Below are 16605 nucleotides of genomic sequence, written 5' to 3'. Positions count from 1 at the left end.
GCTGAGGGAACTGGGGTTGTTTAGCCTGGAGAAAAGGAGGCTGAGGGGAGACCTCATCGCTCTCTACAACTACCTGAAAGGAGGTTGTAGCGAGGTGGGGGTCAGTCTCTTCTCCCAAGTAACTAGCGATAAGATGAGAGGAAATGGCCTCAAGTTGCACCAGGGGAGGTCTAGATTGGACATGAGGAAAAATGTCTTTCCTGAAAGAGTGGTTAAACATTGGAAGAGGCTGCCCGGGGAAGTAGTTGAGTCCCCATCCCTGGAGGTATTTAAAAGACGTGTAGATGAGGCGCTTAGGGACATGGCTTAGTAGGCATGGTGGTGTTGGGTTGATGGTTGGACTTGATGATTTTAAAGGTCTTTTCTGACCTAAATGATTCTATAATTCTATATTTCTTCCTGGCCTCAAACATTAGGGATTTTGGTTGGTTGGGTTTTGCTGTATACTTCTCATTGGATCTTTTGGTACCTCCCCTTTTACACTCAACTCCAGACACTTTGCCACCTCACAATTCATTTTTGAGACTTAGGGAGATTCATATAACTGTCCAAAACACATGAAAACTAAGTTACACAACACTATAAACAAATTAGGTAAACAGCAGCATGCACTGACCACGCATTCAAAACTTGGGCTGCTTCTGGTGCTTTTGTGTGTCTTTGTCACCACAGAGGCTCCCACATTACACACAATCATAATTTTATTTGAAACGTTAATCCATACAGAGGATGAAGCTGAATTAAAACCTCTACTTCTTTTTAATTGAACTACTGGGTGGGTAGGGGAACCCTCTTCTTCCTTCAGGGTAAATAGAGACGTATAATTATAAACCTCAGATGTTCCAGAAACTTAACATCAGGATCAGACAAAACAGTTTTAAAACCATCCTGCAACTGTGTTGAACTATTTTACATGCAATGTGCTATACCATCTTCTAATTAGTGGAATAGCTAGTAATAGCTAAAGTAAGCAATTGATGTGATTTATTTAAACCTAGTCACAAAGCAGTGGCAGAATTTGGCAGATAAGTTTGAAATGAGTTTAATATCACAGTCACCAGATTAAATTAATCTCTTTCCCGTGCCTCAATTTCCAACCTTCTACATGTAAATTAGGGAGAATATTTGCTTCACTGAGTTACAGTGCTGAATTTCAGTTACAGAAGAGGTTTGTATCATCACCAACAATTTAAGCTTAAGCATTACAATTTCAGAAGAACAGCATTTGAAATAATGCTGCCTTCAGATTTACACTATAAGTGTTTAGCTTAAATTCTTTTGCAAAGCTGAAGAGCAAGCACAGGAAGACAATGGAAGGAACCTCAGTACTTCAGTAGCTATATTAAATCCATATTTTTAAAATGTAGCCTGATAATAGCCAATAGTTGAAAAGTACCACTGCACTCCCCAGATTAAATTCACTTTGTGGCAAACATGAGCCAAGTAATATTTAATCTTTCTCTTTTTAGCCTACATGCCTCGACTTCCTTAAAATGCCATGGCGGACCAGAAAACTGTAGAAGCGGCATCAGTAGACCACAGATCTCTTGACTGCTACTGTTGGCCATAACCATGCAGCCACCTTTCTTCCCCACATTTTGTTTTATCAATCTCATTAAACAGTTGTCTATTGAGACAGAGAGTAGCTTCTGTGGATTACAACAAAGACCAAGATTTGACCACAGGTTGCAGCCATCATCACTCTGCCAGCATGTACATGACATATATAAGATGAGATGAGTTGTTGATTTCTTTCCTTGGAGGCAAACCACACACTTTCATATCTCTTCCTGATGACAGCTGAGCTAAATGTGAGGCTTTGGGTCAAGTAGCATGGACAGGGAATTTTCCATTGATATTGGCAGTGAGTTTCATTGTTTAATCAGTGACAAATTTGGCTAAGAATACACCACTTAGCAACATCACTGATAGTTGTTTTAAAATGAAGTTAAAGTGGTTTCTTTTAACTGATATTCTCTCAGCTGAGCCAGGATAGGGCTCTCTGTTATCACACACGTTCTTTAGCAACAGTTTCAAGTAGTCAAAATGAAATACCCACATGGCATAGCTGAAGAGATCCCAATAGACAGTGGACAGAGCCATGCCATCTGCTACACTACAGTCTCCAACATTTCTTGGAATGTGGAATTTCATCATGTTAAAGCTCAGATAAGCTGATATTGAGTTGATCATTACAGCACTTTTATTAAGTCAGAACAGAACTTTGAAGCAATAGTTTTGCTGCTTTCCCCCCTATCCCCTTCCCTTCCTGTTTTTAAAATGATGTTGATTGCATGGGTTGATTTTAGCTGACTTCAGAAGACTTACCATTTTTAAACATTTTAATTTTGTGGGTTTGTTAACAACCATTACTACATTGATTCAAAGTGCTCCAAAGATCTTAATTCATGCTGACCTAAATGAACTTTTTGGAGTTTTCAATGATCTAACCAACCTTCCTTTTGGATTTTCAATTTTCTGTCAACCCTCTCAAGTTTTTCAGCTTGTCAGTCAGTCCCGTAATCCAAACATCTTTTGAAGCTGCTCTATTAAGCTGACAAATATATACGTGTCCAAAAGGTTAAAATAATTTGAGTTTTACAAAAGCAGAGGAATCTAAATTTGTTTCCAGTACAAGTTCAACTACAGGCTCATCCTTCCAGCTAATGATTACACACCTCTGAATTGACATTGACGAAGTCTACTCTGTTTAGAAATTCTGTGAGCCGTGATTTTTTTTAATTTCTCCCTAATTATTCTTCTTTGGGAAACATCACTTTTAAACTAAATTGTAATGTAAAATTATAAAGCAAAGTAAAACACAGAATAATTATTATCTTTGGAAGATCATAAAAAAGCAGCTAATGCATTCAAAAAAACCCCACAGTCACCACCATCACTACACTTGTAAGAGAAGGATTTTCTCATTCCTGAAGTTTGTCAGGTCACAAGACTATGCAAAATGTGGTGAAACATTATGTATCCCCAGCACAGTTTCTGAAATATTTTGAAGACTTTGGAGTGCTAGTAAGTCATAAGGGAAGACTAGATAGTACTGCTCTTGGACACAAGTTTTTTTTTAAACTATTTCTTCTTACAAAACTCATAGGACAAGTCCATGGCAATGTTATAATTGTACAAGTGATGTCTGACAGAGAAAAATCCATTCTTCATCCACAGTCATTTGTGGGCTCCACACTAGACCACATAATCAAGTACTGGATTCACTTCTGACTGTGGGAAAAGACTTCATTGACACCAGTACTACTTCTGGACACATCTCAGATTGCTTTAGTACTATTTTAATACTGTAAATGGTGTTTCTGCACATCTTAAGTTGACTACAGTGAGTAGATTTCTTCTTTGACATTTAACATGACGATGGGGTGGAGAGGAAGGAGACAGAGGAAAGCTTCACACAGCTTTACTGAAAATTAATTCCCTAAGAATCAGTTCACAATGCAAGGATTACGAAAAAGCTATAAAAGAGCTTAGGATTTAAAAAAAAAAAAATCAGAAATAGTACCAGAATATAGAAAGATTTTCATTTGGTTTAATGCCTTTGTACACTATTCAGTTACTACAATTTTCACATGTGACAAGCAGAATAAGGTAACTGTTCACAACTGGCTTCTAAAGAGTTCCAAGTCAGAAATATTGATCTACAACTTTGAGAATTATTTTCTTCTTTTACCTTAAAATGGGAGGATAGTAATGGCATGGGGGGAAGAGAATTCAACTTAACCAATTTCAAACTAAAAAATAAATTCTAAAATGTTCTAAACTGTGTAATCCCCAGTAGTATTCTTGTCAGTAGATTTGAGTATGCTTACATCTGAGTATACTCAATAGAGCATACTCAAAACGAATTTGAGTATACTAGATATTGTCAGCAGATTTGAGTACAGCAAAAGCTTGTTCTTTGCATTAAGTGTCTGAACAAAATACCATTTGTTGTGCATAACTCAGCTTAATAAGGAAAAAAAAACCAACCTATTTTCATCCTGTTTTTTCTGTTGATAGTTTTGTACAGAACAGCAAGTGATACCAACCTTCTGATAGATCAGCAGCTGTTAAAGAAGTTAACACTGAATTACTTCCATATTTAGGCTTTGGAAAAAATGCTCTTTAACAAATCTGTATGGAGATAATACAGTATATCTAAACATCTAGCTGTGGCCGGGCCTGAGAAAGTTTCAAAGAAATACAATAGCACAAGTGAATTTTTCTTTCCAGGGAGAAAAATGTTCATGTTTTTTATACCTTCATCCTTGTGCAAATTTTTGTCTTCATAACATGCAATGTTTTCACGGATATATAAAACTCTCCTTTTCCTCTAGTCGGGTCCTTCCTTTGTGGAACTGGCATCTCCTACTTCCTCTCTTTTCCAAGAAGAATTTTAAGCAGTTTAATTTAGTTTGACTCTTTCAGTTTACAACTCCTAACTGTCAGAAATTTCTTGAAGCACATTCATCTGAAACATACTGGTGCTTCTAGATGGCTGCAGCCCCAGGCGTTAATTAACCACACTGTAAGTGTTATGCAGCAAAGCAGACACAACAGTATACTTACTGTAAGCCATATCCAGTTGTATTTATAGCACAGCACCGCTACACCACCTTTGCTGTGGAAGCAAAATAGTTTCTCCAACGTTAATACATGAAAAAAGCACCAAAACATATACTAGCATTTGCTCACTTAGCAGAATTATTTTAATGCAAAGAAGTTCATTCAAACAAAAGCCTGCATGGTTACCTGTAGATGCAGTGTTATTTCCAACTTTTGAGATGGCGGATGAGATCCCTCAGGTGTATCCGATATGCCATAGCCTTTGTTGTGTACAGATAAAGATTTAGTTTTTTTCTGAAATTATCAATTAGCACTTTTAGAATTCTCATCTTTCAAGTGTTAAGAGTGAGCAAGTTGCTCAGCCAGGGCAGACTCCTCGCTATTACTTACCAATTTTAATATATTAATTGAATACCATTAAAGACATCCTCTGAACTGTGAAACTGCTGTCTATTCTCTATGACCCAAAATTGTCCTGTTTTAAATCCATTAAATTAAATTATGTGATACAAAGGTTAATTAATCATGCATACCCAGCAGCAGAAAATCAGACATATAAACAGAATATTGATCTTCAAGGAGTCTGCTAGTACGTGAAACCATGATGGAATTACCCACAGGTATGTTTCATGAGCGGTAGTGATATAATTACCAGTAATAAACTCTGGCCTTGGTAGTTAATTAGATCAGCTATGGAGAACATTTCACAAAAGTGATTCCAGGAGCTCATGCACTATTTTAAAAACAGCAAGCCATTCCCTTTTTCACATGGATACAGTCTGGAAATATCAGCCATTAACTAATGAAAGTTGAATGATAAGTCATCAGACAATAGTTTCTCTTAATAGTCCAGTGCACTAAAGCTGACATCATTAAAATTAACATACTAAAATGGTTCTATACTACCAGTGTAGCAATATTTTACATTTTCTTTTCAAAATTCAGCAGTACTACTCTGTCTTTAACACAGTATCATTGCTGCCATAAAACTCTTCCATTACAACCCTCAAACTTATCTGACCAAAGCTCTCAAAATCCTTTCTGTAAGCCACATTGTAAGTTGCAATGAAATTTGCAGCTTTCTTTCCTCAGAACCATAGATGTGACTATCTCCTATTAAATAACTGAAAACATTGTTTTATATAGTCATTTAACACGATTAATGTAACACAAGTAGACTACATAGCTAACATCAGTAAAGTGTGTAATCTGAACTTATATTTTTATATATATATACACATATACTTATGTATAAGTTACGTTATTTAAGACTACAGATGTTGGGGTATATTAAAATATCAGTCACACGCTCTGAATTCCTTTTCTTTTTATAGCCTGCATGAGGCAGTGGAAAGACGTTGATGCTGCAGAAGCCAGTATGGTCTCTTATAGTACTCTGAGAGTTACAGTAAAGTGCAATATGCATTTGCAAACACATATAAACTCATCAGCATTATGAACATAACTCCAATTCAGACATGTACTTTAAGACCTCAATTAAGTCAGTGCCCTATCAAAGAAAAGATAAAGGTATTCAGATAGGACTGCTCTCCATTTTTAACTTTCTGGGTTTTACTTAATTCTTGGAACCTTGTACTATAGCTCTCTATTTTTAATGTTTTACTCTTGCGAGAGAAGGGGTTTAATTTCCATCCATTACAAGGAATTTTATCACTAAAGAAATCTTAATCACAACAGTGTCCTCAATCTGCCTAGAAATAATAAAAATTTTAATGATTTGGCACTTTTGGAATTGGTTGAGGCAGTATAGTATAGTCATATGGACTTAATGGAGTTTCAGAATGGGATTAATGATGTGAGATGTATCATCTATACCAATAGTAACAGGTGTCTATAGGAATATTAAAATAGGATCATGAGTGCTACACTATGCTCAACCCAGTTCAGTTCCACAGAGAGCTTTAAGCCTCATTTTTAATGCTTCATCTGTCTCTTCTGCAGTCAGATTTGTAGACGACCGGAAAAGTCTAAGCTTCACAGAAACCAGGCTTTCAACGAGCAGATGGAAAAAATGTTCATATAGCTGAACTTTTAATGTGTGACATTATCTGAAATCCAAATTAGTCTTGTAAGGCTTCCATAGGAAAAATAAACCTTCAGGAAAAGATGTGTAATTGGGGAAATCTGAAAATGTTTAGAAATAATATAAGCCTAGGAAGCCCAGTGTTTGAATGACTTTAGCTACTACTGAAGAGGAAAGAAAAACAAGTGTATTCCATGATCTGTAGCAGGTGCAATAACATCCAATAGCATCACATAAAAAGAAAACAAATGAACCCCTACATACAGACAGTCCAGGCTGCATACAGACAAAACCACTGAAACGGTGCCTGTAACAGAATTTAAGGAAAAGGTGAATTCCTCCATAAGTCTTGCTTAGCCAGCTGTAGACTAAGAGGACCAATGCATGGACCTATGTGCTCCAGCCCAAAGAATGAAACATGGGTTTCCTTAAGCTTCAGGTCTACCAGTCTGGAAGCAAGCGGAGCTCCCAAGGCAAGCACTGAGTTGCTTGATCTCACACAGCAGCATTCAGGTTGTTTCATTAATAAGGAAAAATTAGTAATTTTTTTGTTGCTTTTGTTCAAGTCTTTTTGTCAGAGCTGTCTTCCAGGGAGCCAGGGACCCAGCAGAGGGTCTGTGTTAACCTGCGGGCATTCAAAGCTACCTACTGCACTTTCAGAAGAGTATTCTCACTGAACTGTAGTCAGTAAGTTTCTCATGGACCTGGACTACTATGCAGCCAAAAAGAAAATAACTAACTGATTAAAAATACTCAAGTCAGAAGATGTGGGCATGGGTCAGGCTCCCTGCTCCCCATGTTATCAACTTTCTTTTTTATTCACAAACCACTGGAGAAAGCACACATATTCACAGGAATAAAAGATTCTTCTGAATCTTTTCTTACCTGCCAGGCCTTAAATACTTGGCTGGAGTCACATAAAATGTTCATAGTATGTGGAACAAAAAAAATGTTACATCTTTATACACAGTGGCCTAGTTTTGTCAGAGGAAAGAAGAATTATTTCATCAGCACAGTTTTTGCCTAGGAGTAGGAGATACAGGATTAAAAGCTCCTTTTTCCTTCCCTACCTTACACTCCAAAGACTGAGGAGCTGGGGCAAGGCTTACAGACCAAGCTTAGAAAACACAAGTTGGTCATGAATGGATTAGAAGACTGACAAAGGAGGTGGCAGATAAACAGAAGCTTTTGTGATTGTGATTTTTGATTAAACTATTTCAAATTTGCCTATGTCTTATATTAGAATTTTAAGACCTTACTGGATCTAACCCCAAACCCTTTTTCCTGTATTTGCCTAATAATATAAGGTAACTAACCTTTGAAGAAGGACTATGAAATGCAAAAACTTGAAAGCTAGAAAGAGAGAGGAACTCTAATTCTAGGTGTCATAAAAGATTTGCCAGTCACCAAAACTGAAGGGCAGAGTTGACATGATTAATAGAAAAAATGAGATAAATGGGACAATACTGGGTTCCATATGCAAGCTAGAGACTCAGGGGAAAGAAAATATCCACCTATATTATTTTACTCGCTGCACAATTGACCAGCTTTCATACCTGTTTGGAAGGTTAGACTAAAAGAAAAGCCTACAGCTGCCTTCTGGCTTCAAACAAAACAAAATTCTCCCTGGCAGCAACTCAGGTTATTTGTGAGACAACCATCTAAGTAGCATTACCCTTTGCAGAAAAGCAAACTTTCTCCTAAATTAAACTTCAAAATTTAATCTCTACAGTCAAATGACATTTCATCAGTGAAATTATAAGTCACAGTTAGTGTTCCTCAATAGAAGTTGTGTACTGCAGTGGGTTCAGCTCTTTGTTTGAGCCTCACTCAGTTGAGGAAACAGACTTAGCCTTAGTAATTCATGCACAGATAATCATTACACATGTGCAGTTGTTTCATATGCCTCAAGAAGCTGCGGTGTTTGAGTTAGTAATGTAAAGCATTAAACATTGTTGCTAGAAAAACATCTTGCTCTTGTTTAGCACTTCTTACCAAGTAGGTGTGAAAATCTTCACAGCAGCAGGTTACCAGCAGCAAAATTATGCAATAGTTTATATGCATTTTATAAATATCAAAATTCAAGTAAAGAAATGGAAACTTATCTTTAAATAGTTTTCCAAATGAATGCAAAACCCAGAAGTACAGTCATGCAAGAAAAAAAGTTAGAAAAATACTGATTTTTAAAGTTAGCAGTTATACAAGTATCACTGAAGAGAAGGATTAGCAAAGGTTTTTAATCTGCTCTAAGGCTGGGTTTCCTAGGTAATCACTGCAGAAAAATCTGAAAATATTGATCTCCCATCAGTCAATGGGAACATGGTGCTCATAACACTATATCCAGCCACATTTGTCACTTTTTAATCCTATTGGTCCATTTTTTTCAGAAAAATTGCAGTTACCTAACTAAAGGAAACAAAATAAATAGGACAAGCACAAAAATAACCTAAAAATCATGAACCACATCTTTCATAGTGTATTAGAACCAATATGCTACTATTTCTCAAACTCGTAGTTAACCTTCGAGACTAAGTTTTCTGTGTGTAACTTACTTTCAGAAACCATAATTGACAATTCTGTTATTGGTGGAAGCTGGTTCCCTGAACTACCACAGAATAGAGTTGAAACCTATACTTAATAAAACCCACACTTAAATCAAATAGGAACCGATCACCTTTATCCCACAGACTCAAGAGTCAGGACATCTTTAGCCAGAAAAATTCCAGGTGAAGTTGCCTTCTGGCAGCTGCACAAGGCAGTATGAACTAGAACTGGAGGAGAAACTGTTTGGACAATAAGGCCCAGTAACTTTGTACTCAAAGAGTTGAGTCTAAGGCTCAAATTGATTGATTCCAAGGCTAACTTCATCACCAGCATTAGCTGGTGCTAACTCCATCACCATCATTGCCAGCTTCAACATCAGTGGATATACATAGCCAGTACAGGAGTGAACAAATCTTGAAAAGCAGGATTTACTCAACTTCATGGAATAATAGATGGGTGAAAAATGCTTTCAATTACTAGAAACAAAGCTCTGAAAGACTATCTATAGCTATAACTTGCATGTATCTTGACCTAACACTAATGCCCAGTGATACACTGGCCTGTATTGCTCAAGCCAAACACAAGGCAACGTTCAAAAAGAGTTCAGCCTCCTCGAGGCATACAGCAGAAACAGCCAGGGAACCCAGAGGTCTGTTTCTTTCTGTGTCTGGTTTCCAGATTTTCTAACCAATAGCAGAAATGAGACATAGCAATGGAATTTGTTTCTAGAAGATTTTCCAGGAAAAAAAACCAAAACACAAACAACTGATGAAAAATACCGGTGAAAAAGAAAGGCTAAAGAGCCTGATTCTATTAAAGAATGGTACAGAGATAGTAAATAGTATACTCGATGTCAGACCTTAACTCTCTCAACATGCTACAGCTGTTGCTAGACAAGCCCTTGTCGTGGTTTAACCTCAGTTGGCAACCGAGCACCACGCAGCCACTCGCTCACTCCCCCCCAGTGGGATGGGGGAGAGAATCGGAAGGGTAAAAGTGAGAAAACTCGTGGGTTGAGATAAAAACAGTTTAATAGGTAAAGCAAAAGCTGCGCACGCAAGCAAAGCGAAACAAGGAATTCATTCACTGCTTCCCATGGGCAGGCAGGTGCTCAGCCATCTCCAGGAAAGCAGGGCTCCATCACGCGTAACAGTGACTTGGGAAGACAAACGCCACCACTCCAAACGTCCCCCCCCCTTCCTTCTTCTTCCCCTAGCTTTATATACTGAGCATGATGTCACATGGTATGGAATATCCCTTTGGCCAGTTGGGGTCAGCTGTCCTGGCTGTGCCCCCTCCCAGCTTCTTGTGCCCCTCCAGCCTTCTCAGTCGGTAGACCATGGGAAGCTGGAAAGTCCTTGACTAGTGTAAGCACTACCTAGCAACAACTAAAACATCGGTGTGTTATCAACATTATTCTCACCCTAAATCCAAAACACAGCACTGTACCAGCTACGAGGAAGGAAATTAACTCTATCCCTGCTGAAACCAGGACAGCCCTCTTGGCAAAGGGAACACACCACCTGCAAGTCATAAGGAAGTAGAAGGCAAGCACTGTCTGTATTGATGTAACCACGCATAGTATCACAAGGAACAGTCTTTCATGCACCACTTCAGAGTCAGGACCACATGCAGAAATGCCAGGTTGGAGGAGTAGTGCCACATTTGTCCAAAGTTCAAAACAATATTTCAGCAGTAGTGCCACCTGGGACATGTACATCTACATAAATGAATATTTTCACTTTCCTTTTGCCTTAGAATCAACTCTAAAAACAATTGATAGCACAGTATAAATTATCCTGACAACGTTTATAGTCAAAATACAAATTCCAAGGCGACAGACCCTGGACTTAACTTCCTTTCCCAGCAAAGAGAAAAAAATCCATTAAAAAGAGTTTAGACTATTTAAAGTCTGGGGTACTGAAGTGCAAATTGACCCTGCTCCCGCAAACACTAATGGCATCCCTCTATTGAGTATTATGACTCAGTAGAGTCTATTTTTATAAGCAGTTGCTGTCAGAGCATAACAGTTACGAAAAGAGGGGCTACACCAAACTAAAAGGGGTCAGTATCTGACCTTTGTTGCAGTCCTCCGGCTTCGGAGAATCAATATTTTTCATTTTGTTATACATGAAAGCAAATCTCCTGCCATTCACCCAGACACACAGTGTCTAGAACCATTATTTAATTTGCTTCCTTGAAGGACATATCTTAAGAACTTCCAAATATTTACAGCATTTATCCTTGTTTAATAGCCTAAAACAATATTGTGCAAGAAACTTCACTTTTGTTTTCATGCTCAAGAGGTGTCTTTAGTCCATATTTAGTTAAAGGAAAAGTTAGCTTTTTGAAGCAACTTCAATGGCCATTATGTTATCAGAATCCAGAATTCAATTTTCCTTGCATTATTTATGATGTTACAAGGTACAGATTAAAGTCCAGTGGCTCTGGGGATCTTTCCACCTCATGTATTAATGAGATCTTTGGGAAAATAAAAATTTCAGATTCAATAGCCAACAGGATGGTAAAGACCTTTTCTAATGAACTGTGTTACATATGTCTCAGAGAAGTATCAGCTCAGAAGAGATGTCATATATAGATCACTTATCCTGTGAGACCCTTGAACACGTAGTTCTTCATTCAGCATGCTATTTATTCTCATTTGCTCTACACAAAAATAAATTCAGGACTGGAATGGCTAAAAATCTGTTTTCAGCAAAATTGAAAAACATGGTATGTATGACTGCCTGTATAGCCTGGAGACACAAATGCATACACTCTCCAGAGGAGTTTACCCCATCTATTTAGGGCACTAACTTCTGGGTGAATCAGCTTGACAGCTTTTCATTGATTGTACAGGTATGTCAGACCAGATGGCTAAAGCTGGCGCAGTAGGACAGTGCCTAAGGGTCACACCTTCAAAAACCTTTCAGTGCCTGGGGCCGAAGTACAATATACTTGATAGACTTTTCACTTTTGTGAAGGCTGAAAAAGAAACTCCCACCCATCGCACTGTACAAGGAGAGTTAGCAAAAGTAAGACTAAAACAGGATGAAAGAACTTACTGGCAAAGTTCCAGTAGCAAATTAAGAGAGACCTTAAGGAGAGAAATGAGCTACTTAAATCAGTTCCCATAAAATGCAAAGCCAAAACCAATTGGCAGGATTCTACAGATTTTATGTCTCACTGTGAAAAAGGCTTTTCTTGTACAGTGGGCACATATATTGCCTATTGCAACACTTCCTGCCCTTCTTTTGAATCTGTGCTTCTCCTTTAAACCAGATAACATGGCAAGGGTTGGCAATTCACTTTGGAAGTGGGTGAAGGCTAACATTTCAGGAAAGAGCAGATTCATCATGGAATTCTGAGGTGGGGTTTTTTTGGGTTTTTTTTCTTTAGTGCTGGATTCAAGCCTGAGCTTTCATACTAATCTGGGTTTCATGAATCCCAGCTATTTTTACAGAGGGTCAGAATTCTTTCCTCTATTTTTGCCTCCTTAAGTGTACAACAAGTGACAAGTTACCACAGTGCACCCTAGAAAATCAGCATACTGCCTCAGAAGCTTATGACTATTGAGGTAAATATATACCAGGAAAAGCAATACATTCTGTAAGTTCCTTAAAAGATCAATAAAGCAGGAATTAAGATTTGCCTTTATGGTTCCCTCACACTGCATCAATATAATAAACTTTCTCTAGCTTAACATTTCTTTTTTCAGTTTACTTTGTGCCAAGTATCAGTCTCCTTAATACTGCAGCATTACAGTCTGTCAGGGCTAATTTGGAGCCATCTCCAGAACAACAGCTTTGTTCACAATTTATGGAAGGATTTTATTAAATGTGCCAAGGCTACTAATATCAGGCTTAACACAGCAGTGAGATTTCTCACACCAAGATGTGTACTACTGTGTTCAGATAAATTTTAATTAAACATTGCAAGTGGTTATTAGGAAAACTGCACTTCTTTGGTTCAAGCCCAAGTTATATAGGAAGACTGTTTCAAGCATATGTCAGTTTGATTTTTATTCTTCCTTCAAGTTTTGGCTTATAACATTTATAACTATTCAGAAATGGTGTTACAAATGTTCAAGAAACATCATAATAAAAACCTTTATTCATTTCAGCAGTTTTCTTGCTTTTGCAATTGTCCGGCCTGATGATTGTGGCACATGTCATTAACAGTGTAATAGGCAGGTAGGGAACCTTTTAAAGAGGCCTGCTAGATCAGTCTGAGTGAAATACATTGCCAGTGTCCTTCTCTAATGCAGAAATTCAGTCTCTTTACCAAAACGTGCCATTAAAACAGTGAAAACTGGAATACTCAGGAGATACCCAGGCATTGAGTATTTGGAAAGAGGGAATAGAGGAGGAAAAAACCTATTAACCATCCTTTATATTGCTAGAAATATTTGGTACCAGAGTCATAAGCACTACCTGCAAGTGTTCACACCCAGATCCTCTAAAAATGTGTGCTCTAGCTTCTGAAGTACATAAAAAGCCCCAGAAAACATTCTCCTGTCCTGAAAGCCTTGACTGATTGCAAGGTGAATATCTACCCCATCTACTGAAACCCTTTTTTTTAAGGATAGAGGGGAGGAATAATTAAGGCTAAGGCATCCATCAACTGTAGTACCCAAGTCTGACGTTGCTTAGCCCTTGTTCAAGGCAACAGTACAGAGACAAGAACCTCAAAGTATGTATCTTACCATGTTTATCATCAGCAACTCAGAGGGTCCCATAGAGTCCTTCCACCATAGCTGTTCCAAATTGAAGCCAGTCTTACCATGAATCACTAATTTGAGATGCAAGAACCATGCCCGAACTCTTACACAGCAGCAGAACACTTACTTTCACTTTGCCACATTTGGGGCACAAAACCAAAGGGCTCGTAGCTCCAAGGTACTACTCTCATCATTTGCAGTTCTAAATTACAGCAACTAGAACACAAGTTATTAAAAAAAATAAATCTTAAGTCAGTCATCACTTGCAAAATGATCATATGAAAATAAATATCCTATTGACATTGACCTTTTGGAGAATAGGTTATTACTGTGTCAGATGCTGGGGTTTTCCACACTGAATCTTTGTCCTACCACACAGGCTTACTGTGTTCCTTCTTACTCTCGTCTCCTCTAGCACATAACATCCACTCCAGCACAATCTCCTGTCCAAATCCACAGGTGTCCAGTGATACTTCAAGTAATTGTTTTCTCACTAGTATCTGCTGGAGAGGTGAAGCATGGTCTACCAGCAACCTTTTCAGAGTATGAGTCACACTAAGAGCACTTTCCTGGTTTTGCTGAGGAGGGTGATGGTAGGGACACCACAGAGCATCCAAGATGGGTGACCAAGGCTGGAACTGTGCCAGTGTCAAAATAGTATTTTTTGATATCACATTCATTGAGACTTGTGACACGAAATGGTATAGGCATATTGTCCAGCTTTAAAGTAGATTTCTTCTGGTACTTCTTTTCAACAAGCTGGCTTATTTGTCTGTAGCACAGAAATAGCTTCACATATGCAGCACTATGGATTACATTAGCCTGAAGAAAAGAATCTCAAAAGTGTGAGAATGGGAAAAAGAAGTGCATAACCATCACATTTGTAAATAAATGCATGTTCCTTCCAAATAACAACACTGAATTTGATTAGGTCTATAACATTCACAGTAAGATGCAAAATGTATAAGAAACCTGGTTAAGGTAAGTAAAATTACAAACCTGCAAATCAGAACTAACCTTCGTTATTCAGTCATTTTAATTACTTAACAAGAAAGAGAAGTGCATGAAGAAGTTAACACGTAATAAAAACTCAAGCACTACTGTATTCCATTTCCAAAGATGAGTACAGGAAAAGGGTACATCCCAGCACAATATTCAGTTCTGTCCCATTGACATTCTGAAGACCTTTGAATAAATTATTTCTTATTCTCATAGAACATCACAGTATCATAAATACACAGGTTTTAAACTGCAGAGTACCTGATGAACTCATATCTTTTAAAGAATCAATACATTTCCATCATTTAGTCAATGGAAGCATTGGAGACTGTCATTCAAATAAGTCAAGTAAGTTATTTAGACTGCATTAAGATTTTATACCATTATAGAAGACATAGTGCAGGGTCTCAAGACCTGCCTTGGCCTGAGCTGCTTTAGACTGTGATGTCACTCAATTACAAGAGAATTCTTTATCACCTAACTTGGTTTACCTTAGGCTCTGTGAATACCACATGAGGCAAACCTTGGTAGGTACTGCATAACAGAAAGGTCTTTATAGTAACTGAGGTTTGGGAACAATACTGAGCCACTTTCAGACTTTAACTGGGAACACACATATCTACACATGTAGACACACACACACACGTGCGCGCACACACACACAGACTTCACACTCTTCCTAGTGAAAGACACTGGTAACTCATCATGACTTGTCCACCCCCAGTCTTCTTGAGGAAGACTGAAACTGTTGACCCCAGGGCCCAGAGGAATGCTAGAAGGATAAGCACCACACAAGCGAAACTGAGATAGGTGCTAAGAAATCTTCTTACAAAAAAATTAACTATATTATTAATAATTAGATAATTTGGACTTACTTTGATTGCATTTTAAAAATTTGACAAAGAAACTCCTATAAATTCCTTTATGAAAGGTGCATATTTTAAACCACAAAAAGATCTGACATGTCCCTCCCATACCAGTCATCTTGAGCTATCCTGTTCTTATTCAGGATTACAATTTCTGCTGTTCAAGTACTTGCACAGACTCACTCTGCTCCCCAAGGTTCCTCCTTGCATCTAAGTCTAGTTTTATTATTGTGAAGAGACTCTTCACTTCAAGTGGAGTTGCAAGCCATTTCCCCCAGTACTTTAAGGTAACAGAGTAGAACATCTGAGGTGTTGTTGCTGTATAAGTATATATGTATAGAGGCATGTTTACAGGACAGGACACACTGTGTTTGCTCTGTATGGTCTAAATGCAAATGCTTATTCTCTGGCCACTTTTTTCATAGGCAGTCAGTCTATCATGACAATATAAAATCTTCAAGCTTGATTTTAAAGTAATATGGAAATATGCAACTTTTCTATTCTTTGTGTTTATTGTTGTGTTTCACATATGCAACTGACCAAAAAGTAGTATTTTTGCACTAGACACGAATGAATCAGCATGTATTTATTTTAATAACATGAAGAAACTTGATAATTAAGAATAAGCATAACCTATGTTTGTTCCAGGGGTATTCCACACTGTGGTGGGTTGATCTGGCTGGACGCCAGGTGCCCATGAAAGCTGATCTATCCACTCCTCTCCTCAGCTGGACAGGGGAGAGAAAATATAATGAAAGTGTCCTGGGTCAAGATTAGGACAGGGAGAGATCACTCACCAATTACTGTCATGGGCAAAACAGACTTGACTTGGGGAAATTAGTTTAATTTAGTGTCAATAAAAA

Source organism: Pygoscelis adeliae, unplaced genomic scaffold, assembly GCF_000699105.1.
Source record: "Pygoscelis adeliae isolate BGI_AS28 unplaced genomic scaffold, ASM69910v1 Scaffold19, whole genome shotgun sequence".
NCBI lineage: Eukaryota > Metazoa > Chordata > Aves > Sphenisciformes > Spheniscidae > Pygoscelis > Pygoscelis adeliae.
The sequence above is the reverse complement of the archived record's forward strand: the minus strand, read 5'-3'. Positions refer to the sequence as shown.